Source organism: Dermacentor albipictus, chromosome 1 (genome assembly GCF_038994185.2).
Source record: "Dermacentor albipictus isolate Rhodes 1998 colony chromosome 1, USDA_Dalb.pri_finalv2, whole genome shotgun sequence".
NCBI classification, from domain to species: domain Eukaryota; kingdom Metazoa; phylum Arthropoda; class Arachnida; order Ixodida; family Ixodidae; genus Dermacentor; species Dermacentor albipictus.
This window is the reverse complement of record NC_091821.1, coordinates 370988527-371005314: the sequence shown is the minus strand read 5'-3', so window position 1 is coordinate 371005314 and position 16788 is coordinate 370988527. Positions and strand designations below refer to the sequence as shown.

At 45.1% G+C, this 16788-nt stretch overlaps 1 protein-coding gene and 1 non-coding gene across 2 annotated transcripts in view; one reads left to right on the top strand and one right to left on the bottom strand.

The window, feature by feature from the left end:
- The window catches only part of LOC135904077 (acetylcholine receptor subunit alpha-like), a 162946-nt gene that overhangs the window by 63996 nt on the left and 82162 nt on the right, over positions 1–16788 (top strand). The window lies entirely within an intron of this gene.
- Positions 16621–16692, bottom strand: TRNAP-CGG (transfer RNA proline (anticodon CGG)). The gene has a single exon. It is a non-coding gene; the product is annotated as a tRNA-Pro (tRNA).

The window sequence follows — 16788 nt, the reverse complement described above, 5'->3', positions numbered from 1 at the left end:
GACACGACAAAGTATTCAAGTTCATTCGATATTACCCTGCAATCTTTTGACGGGAGGCGCAGAATCCAACACGCTGCACGGTTGGACCCGGGACGAAGTCGCCGCTGCTCGTCCATCCGAAACCACCGCAGAAACCAGGTCTGCATGCGCCTTGAAGTGTTCTTCCGCACGGTTCCGTAGTCGCGCAAGTTCCGTCCATAAAGTTAGTTCGATTGAAGTTTCAATTCTGCATTAGCGAAACGGATACAGGATGGTGTTCCTGGCAATCGCAGGTAATTACGGTACTCACCCCATCAGTCACACGAAATATAACAACTTATCATATCCCAAAATAAGGTTTCATTGTGAAACGGGTTCGGAGCCACTGAAGCCCGTTACAGGACGCGGCAGGTGCGGCCTTCGTGTGGGTTCGGTCTCGTAGGATTTTCCTGTAATTTTACGTTTTTTTAACAGTGTAGACTCTTGATTAGTATCAATGAGACGTAGAAAAGTCGTGTGGTTCAGTATAGATAGGCCAACCAAATTTTCTTCTATACTTTCGCACCAAGGAGGACGAGGGCCACTACTGTAAACACTGACATTTTTCCTTGAATATACATTGCAACATCTAATAATCTTTTTTCTTTGCAAAAGCAAACAATGGTTCACAACGAGTAGCACTTACAACATATACATGCATTAGTCGTTGTTGTTGTCGATTTTCAGTTCTTTACCTGCCGGAAGGCTTTCGAGAATTTCGCGACGTACACTTCTTACTCCGCATGTCATCACTCATGATGTGCCGGTTGGCCACGCTGCAACATAAAATCCCCGCTTCGTTCTTCATCCTGGCGCTCAGCAACACCGCCTGGCATAGGTCCCACAATGCTTTCGATTCATGCATTTGCAGTTTCATTCAGAATAGCTAGCGACGGCAGGTCTACTGTGTTCATGAGGAGTAAGTTCTCTTTTTCATAATTTCGCATATTAATAGGTATTGCTATCACTACAGTGGATATTATTCGTCGATGATTGCGCACCCGGTGCATGCCCGGCACAACACTTTTAAAAGCCCTCGTGTACGACGAGGACAAATAGTTTAGAGTTTGTGAAACATTTTTCTTTTAGTTTGTGAAGCACTTGGCTTTCGGCTGAGGACGAAACGTTGCATTCTTTTACACAATACGTGTCAAAATACTCTCACCATGCTGAGAGCTTTCATAGCGGTGCACCTATGTTCACACCATCTTTTTCTTACAATAGGCATGCCGATCTAAGTATGAATGTTCCGAAATGTGAATCCGTATGGCTCGAAATAGAAAACTTCTTTCCTTTACCACTCACCGTCGTCATTAGTTGAAGAATTTCGTGCGGGATAGTCAGCAATGTTACAGAAAATTTCACGAGAAAACAAGAATGCGTTTATTTTAGGTAATTTTAACATTACTTTATTAGACAACAATTATATTCGTTACGTTGACTTCATCGGCTGCATTGTGGGTTTCGGCCTTGAAGCATTGATTAATGCCCCAATTCGATGTTCAGCGCGAGGTTCTAAATCCTTTATAGTTAACATAGTTTCCAATCACGATATACTCCCACATATAGGAATTCTACAAGTAGATGTTACCGATATTTCCTTATTTTGATTTACCTAACAAGCTTCCCGAGAAACCATTACACGAGAGGAAATTCAATCTGTCCGATTACATTGAGTAAATAGAGCGCACCAACTTATCTAACATTCTATCTTTTTCTGATCCGGAACTAGTGTTACGCGAATTTTCCTTCACAATTACAAACGCGGTTAAAGCTTGCACGAAAGATGAATTTTCTGTCAAGAAATGTGATGCCCCACGTTGCCTGTGGGTACCTACAAGTCTTTTAGGTTCACTGCGCAAGAAAGATAATCTGTATCGAAAAACAAAAAGGCAACCGTTGTGGGGATTTGGGGAATTCGACGCGCCATCGCGCGGGCGCATTTCACCCATGTCTGTAATCCTTAGCCATGCCGTTCTTGCTCCGAACCAGTTTTAGCGGTGGCGCTCCACTCGCCATGGTTCGTGGGTGAGGGCGGAGCTTGTGACGTCACGGGGGTGGCCCCTGGTGGCTACTGCCGTGACGGTATCGGCTCTCTTCTGCTTGGGACAGCACCCGGTACGTACGATGCTCTCTCTCATCCGCCGACACCTTTGGGACTAGGATTGAGCTCACGCACGGCGCCTTTGCCCGTGCGGGGAGCGCGTACCTCGTGTTGTTTCCTATCCCGACGCTAAGCCTAAGAACGGGTGCCTAGTGCTCGCGCGAGGTCGTACCACGCCGAGCCGCACTCATCGAAGGCCCAAGCCGAAGGAGATTGCCCGAGCTCTCGCGAGTTGGCCCATTGGCTATCGCCAGAGCAAGTAGCATAGCCGCCGGGACTTTTCCTAGCGGCGCGTCCCAGCTTGAGCCTGTGCTCTCGCAGCGACGTGCTACAGGCGCCCCTAGCTGTATTTTTCGCCCTTGGTGCGGGACCCCTTTGGTTCCCCGCCGCCCGGGACCGGGCGTTTGTGCAGTGTTGGGTGCCGTTGGAAACAATAAACGGTTTCCTTCATTTTAGGGCAATACTGTGTTTTTGCGTGCGTCGCTCGGTAGCCCTTTGTGGCCTGAGCTCGCGCGCAGCGGCGCTAGAGGCTGACGGCTGACGCGGCCCTGTGGCTCGCTAAGCTCGAACCCGCGGTGGTCGGTACTCCTGTGAGACCCGAAGACCCCACACCGTTTAACACAACACTTAAAGCGCGCTGAGAGACCGTTACTGCGCAGTTAGACAGTGCTATGAAGCAAGTAAAAAAATGATATTTTGAGCACAAAATTGCTGTATGCACATACGTTAAGCAGAAATGGAATGTCCTTAATAAGTTCGTAAGTCGAGACAACAAGACAGCTATCGTCAAGACTATCACTATCGAAAACAGGGTCGTACGAAACCCCGAAGAGATGAGTAATGTCTTTTGCAAGTTTTTCTTTTTTTTTTTCCACCTCAGAGATCAGCTTGTGCCCTACAGTGCCGCAGCTAGAAAGGCTGCCACAATCTTGCTTCCTACGACCTTGTACAGCTGAAGTGTTAACTATCATTAGCAATTTAAAATATATAGGCGCTAACCTAAACAACACACATTCAATACATATTAAATTGGTCAAGTATATCGTAGCTGAAGCTATCTGCCATATAGTCAACCTCAATATCCAACTAGGTTTGCTTTGACAAATAACTTTTTCCTACCAAATGTCACTACAAATTACGGTAAACAAACTGTCTGTTTCAGTGCAATTTCTGTTCGGAACAATATAAAACCTGCCTTAAACATGGTGCCATTCAGCCGTTTTATATCGTCTTTGAAAACGTACTCGCTTTTATCAATTTAATCAGCCTATTACTCAGTTTTGAGTTGTCTCTATCGATGTTCTTCTATGCGCTTTTCAATCGTTTATTATATTTTTCTCAATTCATTCCTGAGCTTACTCAAATTGTTTTACCCGATTCTGATAGGAGGCCCTCCCACAGCTCTTACTTTTGATCCACCTCCTCGAAATGTATCATCTTCATATACGTATTGCATTTTCCATTTATAAAAATAAACTTTATTCGGTGACTATATTTAGACACCGATATTTGCAATTAAATCCAAATAAATCATTCAGAGGAGTTTTCGAGATAGGTTCATGGTGCATGCTCAACCGCCTCTCAGCAATCGCTAACTAACCTGCAAACCCATCCAACGCATCATTAGAGCATTTTGCATGTTCCAGCAGCGAGGAAACGAAATTAAACACAACGCGCGCTATTCGAGCCTTTCAGAGCAGCTTCTGACACTCATCACGATGAAGAATCATCGTGAACGCTGTTTCGGTTATACGCTTTTCTGTTTATGTTCCACTTACTGTATGCGGACAACGCTGCTGGTGAATCTCTGAAAATCGGTGCATACAGTAATTCTGAAGGAGGTGTCTGCAATAAATACACGTTGGCATAGGCCCCTGAAAGAACACCAACACAATGCAGTCACGTTCGGAATGAGAAAAACAAAAAGTTACACTGCTGATTAGGACACATACGGTGCATTTGCTCATTTTTTGGAAAGTAGATCTCGACTTTTCGGAGTGGGATCGATTATCCAGCCGTCCAACGTGTCGTCAATCTTTCCGCCGAGTTTCGATTATCCAGCCACCCCAAATGTCGCCAGTGCGTCCTATGTGGGTTTCTGTCACGAACTGCTTGGCTTGCCCTCAAGGTCACCCTCTAAACTTATTGTTTCAGCGCTCAAATTGTGTCTCCTTGAAGTCGTTTTCTTTCCTTCTTTTTTTTTATGCTACTTGGTGGGTCTTCCGGCTCACAGCTTGGCTCAGGACGTCTTTCTCAACACGGCATCTACGGTAAATCTCCGAACATTCGGAGCACGTCGCGCAGCCTTCGAGAAGGTGTTGCTCACAAAAGACCAGCTAAAAATGCTTAGGTGCAGTAACGAAACATCAAAGCGCCAATAAATCCCACCCTTCAGACTACAAAGATACTAAAAGACAATAGAGTGTCGGCTTTATGGTCTCTCGCATTTCTCAAGAAAATGTGGTGTTTCTCATGCGGTCGTCAAGACGTTATCAAAAAGAAAGAAATGAGTGACGCTTAAAGCGAAACGGCAAGAAGACCGATAAATCGCCCTACTGTCACATAACCCGTATATACCGTCCACGTACCGACGAAGAACATTATGCAAATAGCAAAATAAAGAAACGATCAGATTTCGCTCCCGAAACACTGATCACCTCGAAAGCGAGGTGATATGTAAGCGTTACCAACCGCTGCTGGCAGCGACGTAGTGGCCACGGTAGTATAACGCTATAAGATCGCCAGATTAATAGAAGTGCTACAGTTCTACGTGTTCCAGAAGGGCAAGAAAAAAAGGCCGGCTTCTCTAAACGAGTATAAATGAGGTCCCTGAATGTGAAGCATAAAGTCGCCTATATCACGTAGGACAGGCGTAATGCGCTTGGCGAAGGGATAGTTTAGCAAAAAGGTGCGAACATCAACCGATTAATCAGTGGATAAGCGCGTCGACTCGGGGGTATGGCAGCAGCTAGCCTTATTTTTGGCGGGATTGCTAGCGCTTGAAGCAAGCCATGCATGGGCAGCCTTCAGTAAAGACGAAAACAAAGCATTACTTGTTTACTTCCCTTATAGAAAGGCAGCTATATATCCCGAATAACGAGTGCCAGAAAACACGCCTAAAATGTAATGAAACAAACTTCATGTCTAGGCAACGACAAGAATAAAAAAATGTAATACCATCAAAGCCTGCTTTCCATTCTTACGTAACATCTAAACAAGGAGAAATTGAAATACGCCGGACCCTGACCGATAAATCTTGTGCCACTATCAACACAGCGAAGCAGCTTATTTATCAAAACTGCTTTTGCTGCTTTGTTATAACCGTCAGTCAGGGACCTAGAGCTCTGAAACACCACTCATAATTACTGGCGCTGTACGCCAAACTCAAATGAAATCCATCACAAGCTCTCAGCTGTGCCATCTTGCGAAAAATACTTCCCAGTTGGCGACGAGGGTGTAGCAAGTTTAGAGGAAAGTTGTTATTATAATTAGCTAAAATTACGATATCTTTGGGCAATCGCTGCTGTATCGTTTCTTACAACGTATGTGCTCTTATGGTTGTTACCTAGGAGCATAGCATTTGAAGAAGAAAAAGTAACCAGCGGAAGATGCGCCAATAACTGCTGCTTAGTTTGAAGGCGTTTTCTTTCATAACGGCTCTTTACCATTCGTCGTTCGGATTCTCTAATTGTATGTCCGCAGTCACAATTGGCTGCCATCTGCTATGAAGAACAGTTCAGGCGTAACGACTTGTTTGTTATATGTCCACAGGAGAAGGCTTACATGTATTTCAACAGCTGCGCGACTTGTTGTTGGCCGAGACCAGGCAAGAACGGCGTGAAAGACGAAGACAGAAAAGACCGGACGGATTGCTGACTCTAGTTTAATTACATAAAAACAACACATTTTTTGAACCCTTACTCATGCTGCCTGGTGGTGAAAACGCAAACGAAGTAATATGAAAACTTGTGCAAGGCACAAAGACCAAATATATACACATGAATATATTGCTGTGTTCCGCGGAAGAGTATTGTATCTCTACACTCTTAATAAAGTTTGCACCATTTGGGGCTTCTCTTGTGCCATAACAACGATCATCATCTGTCATGCACGCCTTTTCTGTCTTTAACGCTGCGCGCCCGGTACTCCCAGGCCACGAACGGCGTGCTCGTCATCAGCGTGACAAAGCATTCTCGACAGGAAAGTAGCAAGCGCGAAGTTTTCAAGAAAGGAAATGCAAGTAAGATAGGTGACAATTATTGTTGTGGGCCAAGATAAGCCCCAAAGGGTGCAAGCTTTTTTAAGAGTGTATTGCTCTGTGATATCGCTATATATGTAGCTAAGCCGTCATTTTGTAGGGGTGCCTTTTCCGATGCTATTCTTTGTCGAGCTTCGTCTGTGGTCAGAGCGACGTTCCGCCAGCGTTTGAGTTGGGAACAGCTAGCCGTGAACGGTGCATAATAAGGGCGGTATACGAATTGAGCGGGAGGCATCACTACAAGTCTCTCGCAGACGTTGAAAATCAGAAATAACAAAAATTTCCATCTGTGCATCTGCATATGGGTCTCGCTTTTTTTCTTTCATCCTCCTCCTCCTCTCTCATGTACTCCTGCGAGAAATTTTTGTTCTCGCTTGAAAACGTTTGGCATATCGGTGTAAGTGGAGAAATCGTTTGTGCTCTATAGTTGGGTGAAAAAAAAAATCAACAGACTCAGAGCTAAGTTTGGGCGGCTAACTGGTTATACAAGTCACTAGAGCGCCATTTGTCTTCGTTACTGAGGATCCCATATACTACGACATTGCGCTTTATATGCCACGTCATGGTGTCAACGTCACAGAGACGCTACGTCGCTGTATTCGCTGGGGTAATCACGCAATATCAGTACTACGGTTACAGTCAGGGCTGTTTCAGCCGAATGACTTAACAACTACCACTAGTAAGCTGTTCGCTACAAGCACTTGGAAGCTTAGAATTCTTAACTATTTTTTCAAATAACGAGGCGTTGGATGTACCTTCATGCCCTCTCCGGCGGCAGACGTCCTCGACTCTCCTGACCAGTGGCGTAGCCAGAAATTTTGTTCGGGGGGGGCTACGCCACTGGCCCAAGATATATATATATATATATATATATATATATATATATATATATATATATATATATATATATATATATATATATAGCTGCACGTTGCAGCTCAGCCTCCTCCTTAAGAGGAAGCTTTTGCTCGGGTGCTCCTATTTAAGTACATGTAGAAGGGGAATTCGTTTTTCCCTGCAATCACTTAACCAAATTTGAGGAGGTTTGTTGAATTTAAAAGAAAAAGTTTAATTGTAGTGACTATTGAATTCGAATTTTTCATTTAGGTGGTCAATTATTTATTAAAAATTGGCCAAAATTGAAAATTCTGAGAAAACGAAACTATTAAGTTTAAAACTCCGTGACTCAACAATGAAAAATGATATCACAATTCTGTGAATTGCATCTAATAGTACTTCTACAGCGGACAAAACAGATATGTTACACATGAATCTCAAAAAAATCTAGTATTGTGGAAATACGGCTTTTGCAGAACCCTTGTACACAACGTAACCAATTCACGTAAGATACAAATTGACAGACAACTTGTCCGCTTTGACTGTTATAATAAATGCCGTTTACAGAACCACAATATCTGTTCTTCATGCATAGCTATTAGTTTGTAAACGTCGTGCTTCTATTTTTCAAACTTTTGAATTTTCCAAAATATTTTAAACAAAATTCAGGCCCTAAATCGAAGTTCTGTTTCCAACAGACACTAGGATTTAACTTTCTCTCTCAAATGCAACCAATTTCAATAAAAGCGATTAGCAGGATTATCTCAGAAAAGCGTTTCTGCGTTTTACAAGTATTTGAACAGGCCGCGTCGGATTGGGCCCGAGCTAAAGCTTCCTCTTGAACAATTTATCGAGGGATCAAATACATGAATAATAACTACATTGTCATTGCCAAAGACGCTGCAAATGAATTTTTGAAAGGTACGCACTGTAAATACAAGTAAAATATGTATTTTTTCATAAAATATTGTTACGTAAGAAGACGCAAATCAAAAGCTATATACAAGTATATTTACAACGTAATACGCCGCACTTGGCCAAGAGGCAACAGCCCGCGCTAGCCTCCAATCGTTGTCGTCGTCTTCTTACTGCTTGCCTCTTCGTCATCGGTAATACTATTCCGTAGCACGACCCCCGGCGGCAAAAGCGCCGTCCCGGAGCGACTAAAGGCCGGACTTGGAAACAGTGTAGTAGGCCTTGAGCCTACTGACGTGCACGATATCACTAGGTGCCACAGTAGATGACGAGGTTGAGCTCACAGGGGCAATTTCGTACGTCACAGGCGTCACCTGGCGCAGCACGCGGTAGGGCCCTGTGTATCGCGAAAGGAGCTTTTGTGAAAGTCCGACGTGACGAGAGGGCGACCACAAGAGCACGAGCGCACCAGGCGAAAACTGTACGTCACGGTGGCGGGCGTTGTACTGACGCTGCTGAGTGGTTTGCGAGTCCGTCAGTCGAGCACGGGAAAGCTGGCGTGCATGGTCGGCGAGAGCGATGGCGTCGCGCGCATACTCGCTCGTTGAGATCGAAGCAGGAGGAAGTGCCGTGTCAAGGGGCAAGGTCGGTTCGCGACCGTAGAGCAGATAAAAGGGAGAGAATCCGGCGGTGTCGTGCCGGGAAGAATTATAAGCGAATGTGACAATATTATACTCGTATGTGCCAAAAATTGTGCCCAACATGACTGACGTCAATGCTTCCATGTTTTTTGTCTATTTATTAAGTAAAGAAAATATCACACGAACTTTAGAACTATATCAGTTCGAAACCAGGAAAGCAGTGCATGCCGCTGATATGAAAAATTAAAAGGCAGTGAACTGAACAAGTTGAGGACAAATATGTTAATGAAACTGTCATTCAAGAACCGTGCTCACATTCTTGTATATATGCAATGGCCAGTGAAAAATCTCAATGACGCTGTCGTTTGTTCCAATGTATTACGCAGGAGTAGCTGTCCCTTGTCGTGTATCGTGAGTAATTGCACCGAAGTTATAGTCGCGACAGAGAGCACGTATAAAAAGCAGGAGTTCTGCAAGATATATGAATGCAAGTCAAATGAATGAGCCAACAACGGGGTACTTTATTTAAAAGTAGTCTTCATGAGAATTTAGACATTTGTCCTATTGACTAACGAGCTGCGTGATTCCCGTCTTATAAAACTGCTTGGGTTGCTGCTTCAAAAAGTCTGTATCTGGTTCCCTTGAGCTTTTTTTTTTGGTTGCCCCAAAATGTAGAAGTCGCAAGGTGACAGGTCTGAGCTGTATGGCGGATGTTGCAGTGTTTCCCACTTGAACTTTGCCAGTTTTTTATTAACCACATAAGCGACGTGGGGACAGGCATTGTCGTGGAACAAGATGACCCCATTCGTCAATTTTCCACGTTGTTCGTTCTTGATAGCGACACGCTGCCGTTCTGGCGTTTCACAATATCGGAACAATTGATAGCCTCTCAAGATTTAGCAAATTCTCTCAGTAATGGACCCTGTCGATCGAAAAAAAAAAGTCAACAACACCTTTCCAGCGGAAATGATGGCCTTTACGTTCTTTTGGCGTGGTAAATTCGAATGTTTCCACTGTAAGCTTTGCCGTCGTGTTTCAGGCTCGTAGTAGTGGCACCAAGGTTCGTCCCCGATCACAGTTGCAAACAAGAAGTCGTCATGCTCATTGTGATACCCGATCAGATGAGTAAAGGCAGCGCGAAACTTGTCCGTCTTCTCGCGATGGATAAAAATCTTGGGGATCCATTGCGCACCAAAGCGCCGATAACCGAGAAGCTCATGAATTATGGCGTGAACCGAACCGTGACTGATGTTCAGACGGTCTGCCAGTTCATCGATGCTTATCCTCCGTTCTTGTTTCAGCAGCTCATGAACCTTTGAAATTGTGTGGGGGGTGATTGCACGATGGTTTTGGCCCGGTCTTGGAATGTCTTTGCAACGTCCTTTGAACCGTTTGCTCCAACGCTTTACAGTGGTCAATGAAATGCAGTGTTCAACGTACGCGGCAGTCATATGGTGATAAGTTTCTGTTTTGGAAACACCTTCAGCTGTCAAAAACTTCGCGACACCGAGCTGTTCAACTTTTGAAGTGTCCATTATGTGACGCAACCATATTCAACCCAGTGTATGAGAGCATTAAAGAACATTTATCTTCACACCTGCGTGTCACTTTTGTAAATGAGACATGCCGTTCTCCTGCGCGCATGCCTCGCAGATAATGAACCGAACCATTATTGCGCGGTTAGAGTAGGCTCACTTTCATTTGACTCGCCCTCGTACATTAGAAATGCAAAGATGCAATGGGATATGCAAATGCGAAAATACGGCTTGATAAAGGACAAAAAAGTGTCACTGGAAACAAAGTTCACTGCAAGTATACACAAAACCTCGCAACAAGATAGTTAAGTATACGTATAAGTATCCAATGAGTCTATGTATGTAAGAAGAAGTAACTGTATATAATGCGTCAAACAAGGCAAATAAACATGTTGCACAATCATAGATTCACAGAATCCTAGATTCCGCCCCCATTCCATCCACTCCCCCCGATGTATTGCGCGCGACGGAAGGCGGCGCGCTTGCTCCCCGCTTTTCTCCTTTGCGCACACAAGACTGAGCCACCATTGTCGGTTCACCCATTCCACCTCCGCTCCTACGCTTTCACTCGCACATACAGCATGCAGCGCGTGGTCACGATGTTATCACCCTTGGACATTATACGAAACATACGAAACATACGAAACGCATAGGAAAGTATGTTGGCCAGAACCTAATGCCTACTTCCGGCACCTAATGGGGCTACGGAGGGAATACCGAAGAAAACATGAGACGCTTGGTCCACTGAGAACCATACGCATACTGCTCAGTATCCTACAGCGGCGAAACAAGACTTTCCGGAAAGGTTCCACTCAAGGAATGTGGTGCAATCCTTCGAGTCCCCACAGTGATGGCGGCGAGCGACCATTGTTTTTTTTTCTCGTCTGCTAGCCAGAAAGCGTCCAAAACCCTGTCCGGTGAAAATCCACTCGGCCAGAGCAAACCGAACGCGCACCGAAGTGCACCGCACGGTGGTCGGGGCCATACGAGAAAAACGTATGCGCTCTGGCTGGCTCTGGCAGCCCGCGGGTAGGGTAGCGACAACAAACAAACAAACAAAAAAAATTGAAGAGGCTCAATGTGTCCTCGCGAATAAAAGTCAAAGTAGAAAAAATAAATAAGAACGTAGTTACTTTGGCTGGCTTTAGTGTCATGTTCTGGCGTAGGTTAAAAAAGAAATGTTGATATTTTTATACGTGACATGACGGCACAAATGAACCACCCCAGCGCTTCGTCTTATTGGACGTCGCTGCCTGCTTTGTCAACTCGTCTGCTAGTGTGTTGATTTGGCTTGTCTCGTTGTATGTTCCGATGTAAGACTTTAGAAAAATCAATAGACCTTTGGCGTCAAATGTTTATAAGAACATTAAACCCACAAAGTTCCGCAATTGAAAATCTAAAGCACAACTTTGGAAATGTCAATGCACCTTTCACATCAAGAGCTTATGAGATTTATACCCATAAAGTTTCGCAATTGATATCCATGCGCTCCATAGATTCCATGGCCTCAGTGAGATTCTGCGGCGCACAATCAAAGCGCCCTTGAAACTTTGTGCTCGGATGGTACTGCTTGGCGTTATGTGACTCCCTGTGTATGGGCGTTGCCACGAAATCCAGCCCGAGTTTGCAATCTTCGCGGTTAACTGTCTTTTCGAGCGTCAAAAAGACATTCTAGACAAAATCCAGAGTGATTTCCGGCGCCGGGGGTCGCTCTGGTTGGCGGTGCATGGTCAGCACGAAAAAATTTCGGGGGGGGCTGAAGCCCCATAAGCCCCCCCCCCTGGCTACGCCCCTGCTCCTGACCCAGCTTATTCAACTAAGTCTTCACCTGGCAAGGCACTTCTGTCTATGTCAGGTGGCGAGCCGCGTTCATTATGCAGCACTAAACGCTTTTCCCATCAGGCTTAGCGTTATGCACATGCCTGCATAAGGACTTCGGGCTCACGAACAATCTCGAGACTACGTTTGCTTCTTTTAGTTTACTCCACTCTTGATTTTCCGAAATTGTGATGTTTATACTTATGTTAAAATATTTTTATTGCTATTATGTGAAGAAGAGTAGCCATCATCATTACGAAGATCAAATATTTTTTTTTATTTCAATCACAAAACGCAAACATCTCCATCGTGTTTCCATTGCTTTGCAATTCTTCACCTGAGCCCTTTGTGACCAAGTGGAAAGTATTTCAGATTTTAAATATTGCGTACTCATTCCCTTGATTGTTACTCATGTTTACTAAGGCAAATGCTATGGCTTTATAAGGCACACGCTACTTCAGAGTTTAAATTAGAAAGCTACTCCATTATGCTTCCTTACAATACCTGGTGTATCCGAAGTGCCCGCCATTCTCCTCAAGGAAACTTCTTCGTTCCTCGGTCACACAACTTTGTTAGATGTCTGGCAACGTGCTCCAGTGACGTTAGAACATACGCTCGGGAGGAGCAATAACTGCGGGCTCGGACACCACGTTAAACCTGCCTGTGGTTGCCACCACCACGACCTCCGTTACATGGGCTTCAGTTACAACGCGTATGAGTTCAAATGACATGAAACTATGCGCCGCTAGTGCACCTGGTTTACCATGCACTAGAAATTATATGAATGTATACTTTGAGTGAGTTCGATGAGCTCCAAACTTGCTCCGAAAGGTAACGTTTAGGCAGAACACCTTCAAAACAGAGCGCTTAGCATATTACCCATCGACAGAACGGAGTTCATGGTTGCCTCCTGCCGAAGTGCGCAGGTGGGGCCTATTAGCATGTCAAAGAGTTGAACAACTCATCCAAACTTGATGTATTGACGGCGGTTTCAGGCTCAAACCCTGCTTGCGTAAGCACGGTTGACTTATCAAACACCGAAACCTTTGTGCCGCATTTCCCCCGCTCGCATAAGCGACGCAGTAATCGCATAACCTTTGGAGCTCTTTTAATCACCCGCCTCCTCGTGGCACGCTCGAATACAGAGCTGGAAGCCGTGCGTCGATCATTCCACACAGACTGGCGTCGCATGGGAAATACCGTTCTGTTTCCGAAAAAATTCCCCGAAATGACGGTTTACTCTTCGCCAGAATGAGAGGCGTTCATTCGCGCACTATCTGTTCTCGTAATCATTTGCATCCCTGCCAATTATGCGAAGTGCGGCCAGCCTCTGGTGCTTCTCCCTATATTTTGGCATTTTGTTCATTCATCTAGGTTGTAGCATACGCTAACGGGTGGGCGCTGCCAGGCTCACGCTGTGCAGTTATGTATTTTGTAGGTGAAATGAGGAACACAGAGATTGTGGCACTAACACAGCCTGAAACACTCGGCACAAGTCGCTGTTGCTGAAATATTTTCGCGATATATTTTCGCGGAGAAAGAAAACTGATTTCGGCAGAAGTGTGACTAGGAAAAAGCACGAGTTGGATATAACATTTCTCACACGTCTGAAGCTAATGACAGGGAACGGATCTATACGTGAATTAAGGCGCGACGTAAACCTATCCTAAACAGTTTCTATCCCATTTCCCTCATTAGCTCCGCGCGATTCTTTAAATATTTTTGGGTGACGCCCACTTCGTCTGTCTGTCAGGCTGCGTCACGAAAGCTCACCATCTAAAGATGGCATGTATACACTACTTATGTACGATCAGTCGGAACAAAGTCATTTTTTTTTTTCAGTTTCTATGCCTTGGGCGCATTCCTTCCGGACCTCAATAAAGTTCTTTATCTATCTATCTGTCCACGCCTGTGTTGGCATTAGCTCTCCGCTAATGGTGAACATTTTTCGAGTCGTGTGGCAATCATCTGTTTGTCACACCAAGTCATAAAACCCCTAAAACTCACCACGTAAGAGTGATGTGTACGCACTAAAGGTACATTGATTACTATGCCGAACAAGGTTGATTTTTTTGCGGTATGGCCGGAAACTGCCTACTCCGAAAGGAATTGAAGATTACTACACCCCCAATCACTCTGGCATTGGCTACTCGTGCACGCTGCCGACGAGAGTGGATTTCTTTGCGTATAATAAACGTTTTATGGCAAATTAATTCTGCGGACTCCTGCAAGGTGAAGGAAGTATCACGAAAAGGAAAGGTTTCCTTTGTAGTTTCATGCTACATTCGGGTGGAGGGCAGTTTTTCCACTTTCTTAATAAAACTTTTATGGCAAAATATGACGTGTCAAGCCCTGCTTCACTGAGAATCCGTTTCGGCTGCATTTTTACCACCTCGTTTCACGACTCCGCCACAAGCTAAGCAAGGAGAAGCAAACCAATCGATGGCACCGGCGCTACTATCCTCAACCGATTATCAACTTTTACTGCGCAAGCTCGGAGCCATAAAAACCATCTCCACTTCTGCACGCTCCTCGCTTGTCGTGAGCCAGTTAGGTAAGGATACCCTGTCTCCGCATGCAAATGTACTCGCTTTAAAACCAATGCAAAGTCACCTGCTATAAACGAGAAGAACGCTTGATTGGACTGTTGAAACAACTTTACCGGTCACGACCCGTGCTTGCCTCGGCGGTTCTCTAAATCTGGCGTCAGGAGATTAGAATAACGTCAGAATGGAATAACGTTGCGGTATAACGCAACGGTCCAGGTATGCGTAGAAAAGTTCCTATTCAATTTCTCAGCGTTTGTGATGGAGTACAAACATGCTAAAGTAGGGCGTTGAGTGTTCTCCACAGCGCGCATCGTATCTTCTCCGGAAGGCTGCACTACGGGCTGAACCAAAAATTAGCCGGCAATTTCTGGCATGTCAACAAGGGAGCGATCTGACTCGTAGTTCGGAGTGCGCGTTCAGTTGCACCGCACGCGATTGGGCGACCAATCGCCTGCTATGCTCGCCTAGGTGCATGGCAGGCGCCCACGTTTTCCACATGTAACGCGCAAACAGCACTGAAGCCTTTTATTATGTTCCTTCGTTTCTTATATCCAGGGCATGTTGACGGAGACCACGAGAATGCAGGAAGTTTGCGGTATATAGAAGGAACGCTACTCATTTACAATGTACACGTATTTATTTGTATTCTCTCCGCTTCCTCTAGAACAAGCTTATTTATGGCCACACCACCAGTGCGTAGCCTGTAACTGTCTGATTACTTTTCCGGAGCAATGATCCATATTAGCATCACCGACAAGTGCTTAATAATGCAGCCTCGTCTCTTCTTTTCCTTTGATATTTTTTTCCTTTTACGCTTGGGAAGTGAACTCCCGTGTTTACCTTTCTTGCGTCGGCGCGTCTGCTTGGGGAGTTAGTCTTCAAGAGCGAGCGATACGGCCGGATATAACCCGTTGTGTACCCCTCGCACACACGCTCCGGTGAGCACGCAGACGAGCCGCCCGGTGGTTCCGTCCGAAGAGACAATAATGCCATAAAAATTACAACTCCCGGTCAAGCACAATCAACCGTGGTGGTCGCTTGTTTGTCCTCCAGATCGGCGGTTTGGAGTGAAAAGCGTGTAAGCACCCCTAAGTTCAGCCCGAAGGGGCGAATAAAAGCGAAACATGCGTTGTTGTTTGGCTTTAACTCATATCGCGCGCGTACGCGCGTAGCAAATGCTGTTTGCCAAAATTTACCCTCCTTTGCACACTTCTGTTTTGTATTTTGTCTATAGCATTTTGAACATTATTCACTTATTTCCCAGGTTATCATTCACACTTTGATTATTTGTTCTCATCTCGCTAAGTTATCCAGTCAGACTCTGTCCATTGACATGTGGTGAAGGGCACGCAGCGAAAGGTTCGCTTGAATAAACAAGACGTTGTACACACTGTGCAATGAAACGTGAGCTGTTTGTCTGCATTTTTATGCTCACTGAAGCACTTCAACGAGAGCGAAATTGTCGTCAAGAATGGGTAATGATCCTCCGTGTTTTCATCAAATCGCTTCAATCGTTGTTTTTTTTTTACCTCCAACAGTTACACACCGCGTATTGTTTATGGTGTTCTGCTGCTGATTGGGAGGTTGATGGTTCGATTCCACATAGCCGGCTGCTTTCTGTTGGGAACGAAAAACAAAAGTCTCAAATACAAACGAACAGAAGCTGCGTAGTCAGTCGCTTCCTGATTCTTGCATTGAACGTAAAGCTATGTATATTTATAATGTTTTCTTTCTTACATTCTTTTCTTGCGCGTATGTTTTATCTCTTAAAATCCGCTCAGTAAACTCATATGTGAACAGGAGTGGCTAACAGATGAATTTCATTACTATTAATGGCGAAACGAGACAGTGGTCACATGCAATCTAAAAAGAAGCTCCGAGGTTCCTTGTAGGGCAGTACAGACGCGAGTCAGCCACAGATAGAAAAAAAAAATATCAAAAATTTGGGCTCGTCCGGGATTTGAACCCGGGACCTCTCGCACCCGAAGCGAGAATCATACCCCTAGACCAACGAGCCGCCATGCGTCCTTCACCCTAGTTGTCGAAGCAAACACGAAATCGCATGCGCCTGAAAGGGGTCACACAGGCCGGGCGTGCTGTACCAGTTTTCCTC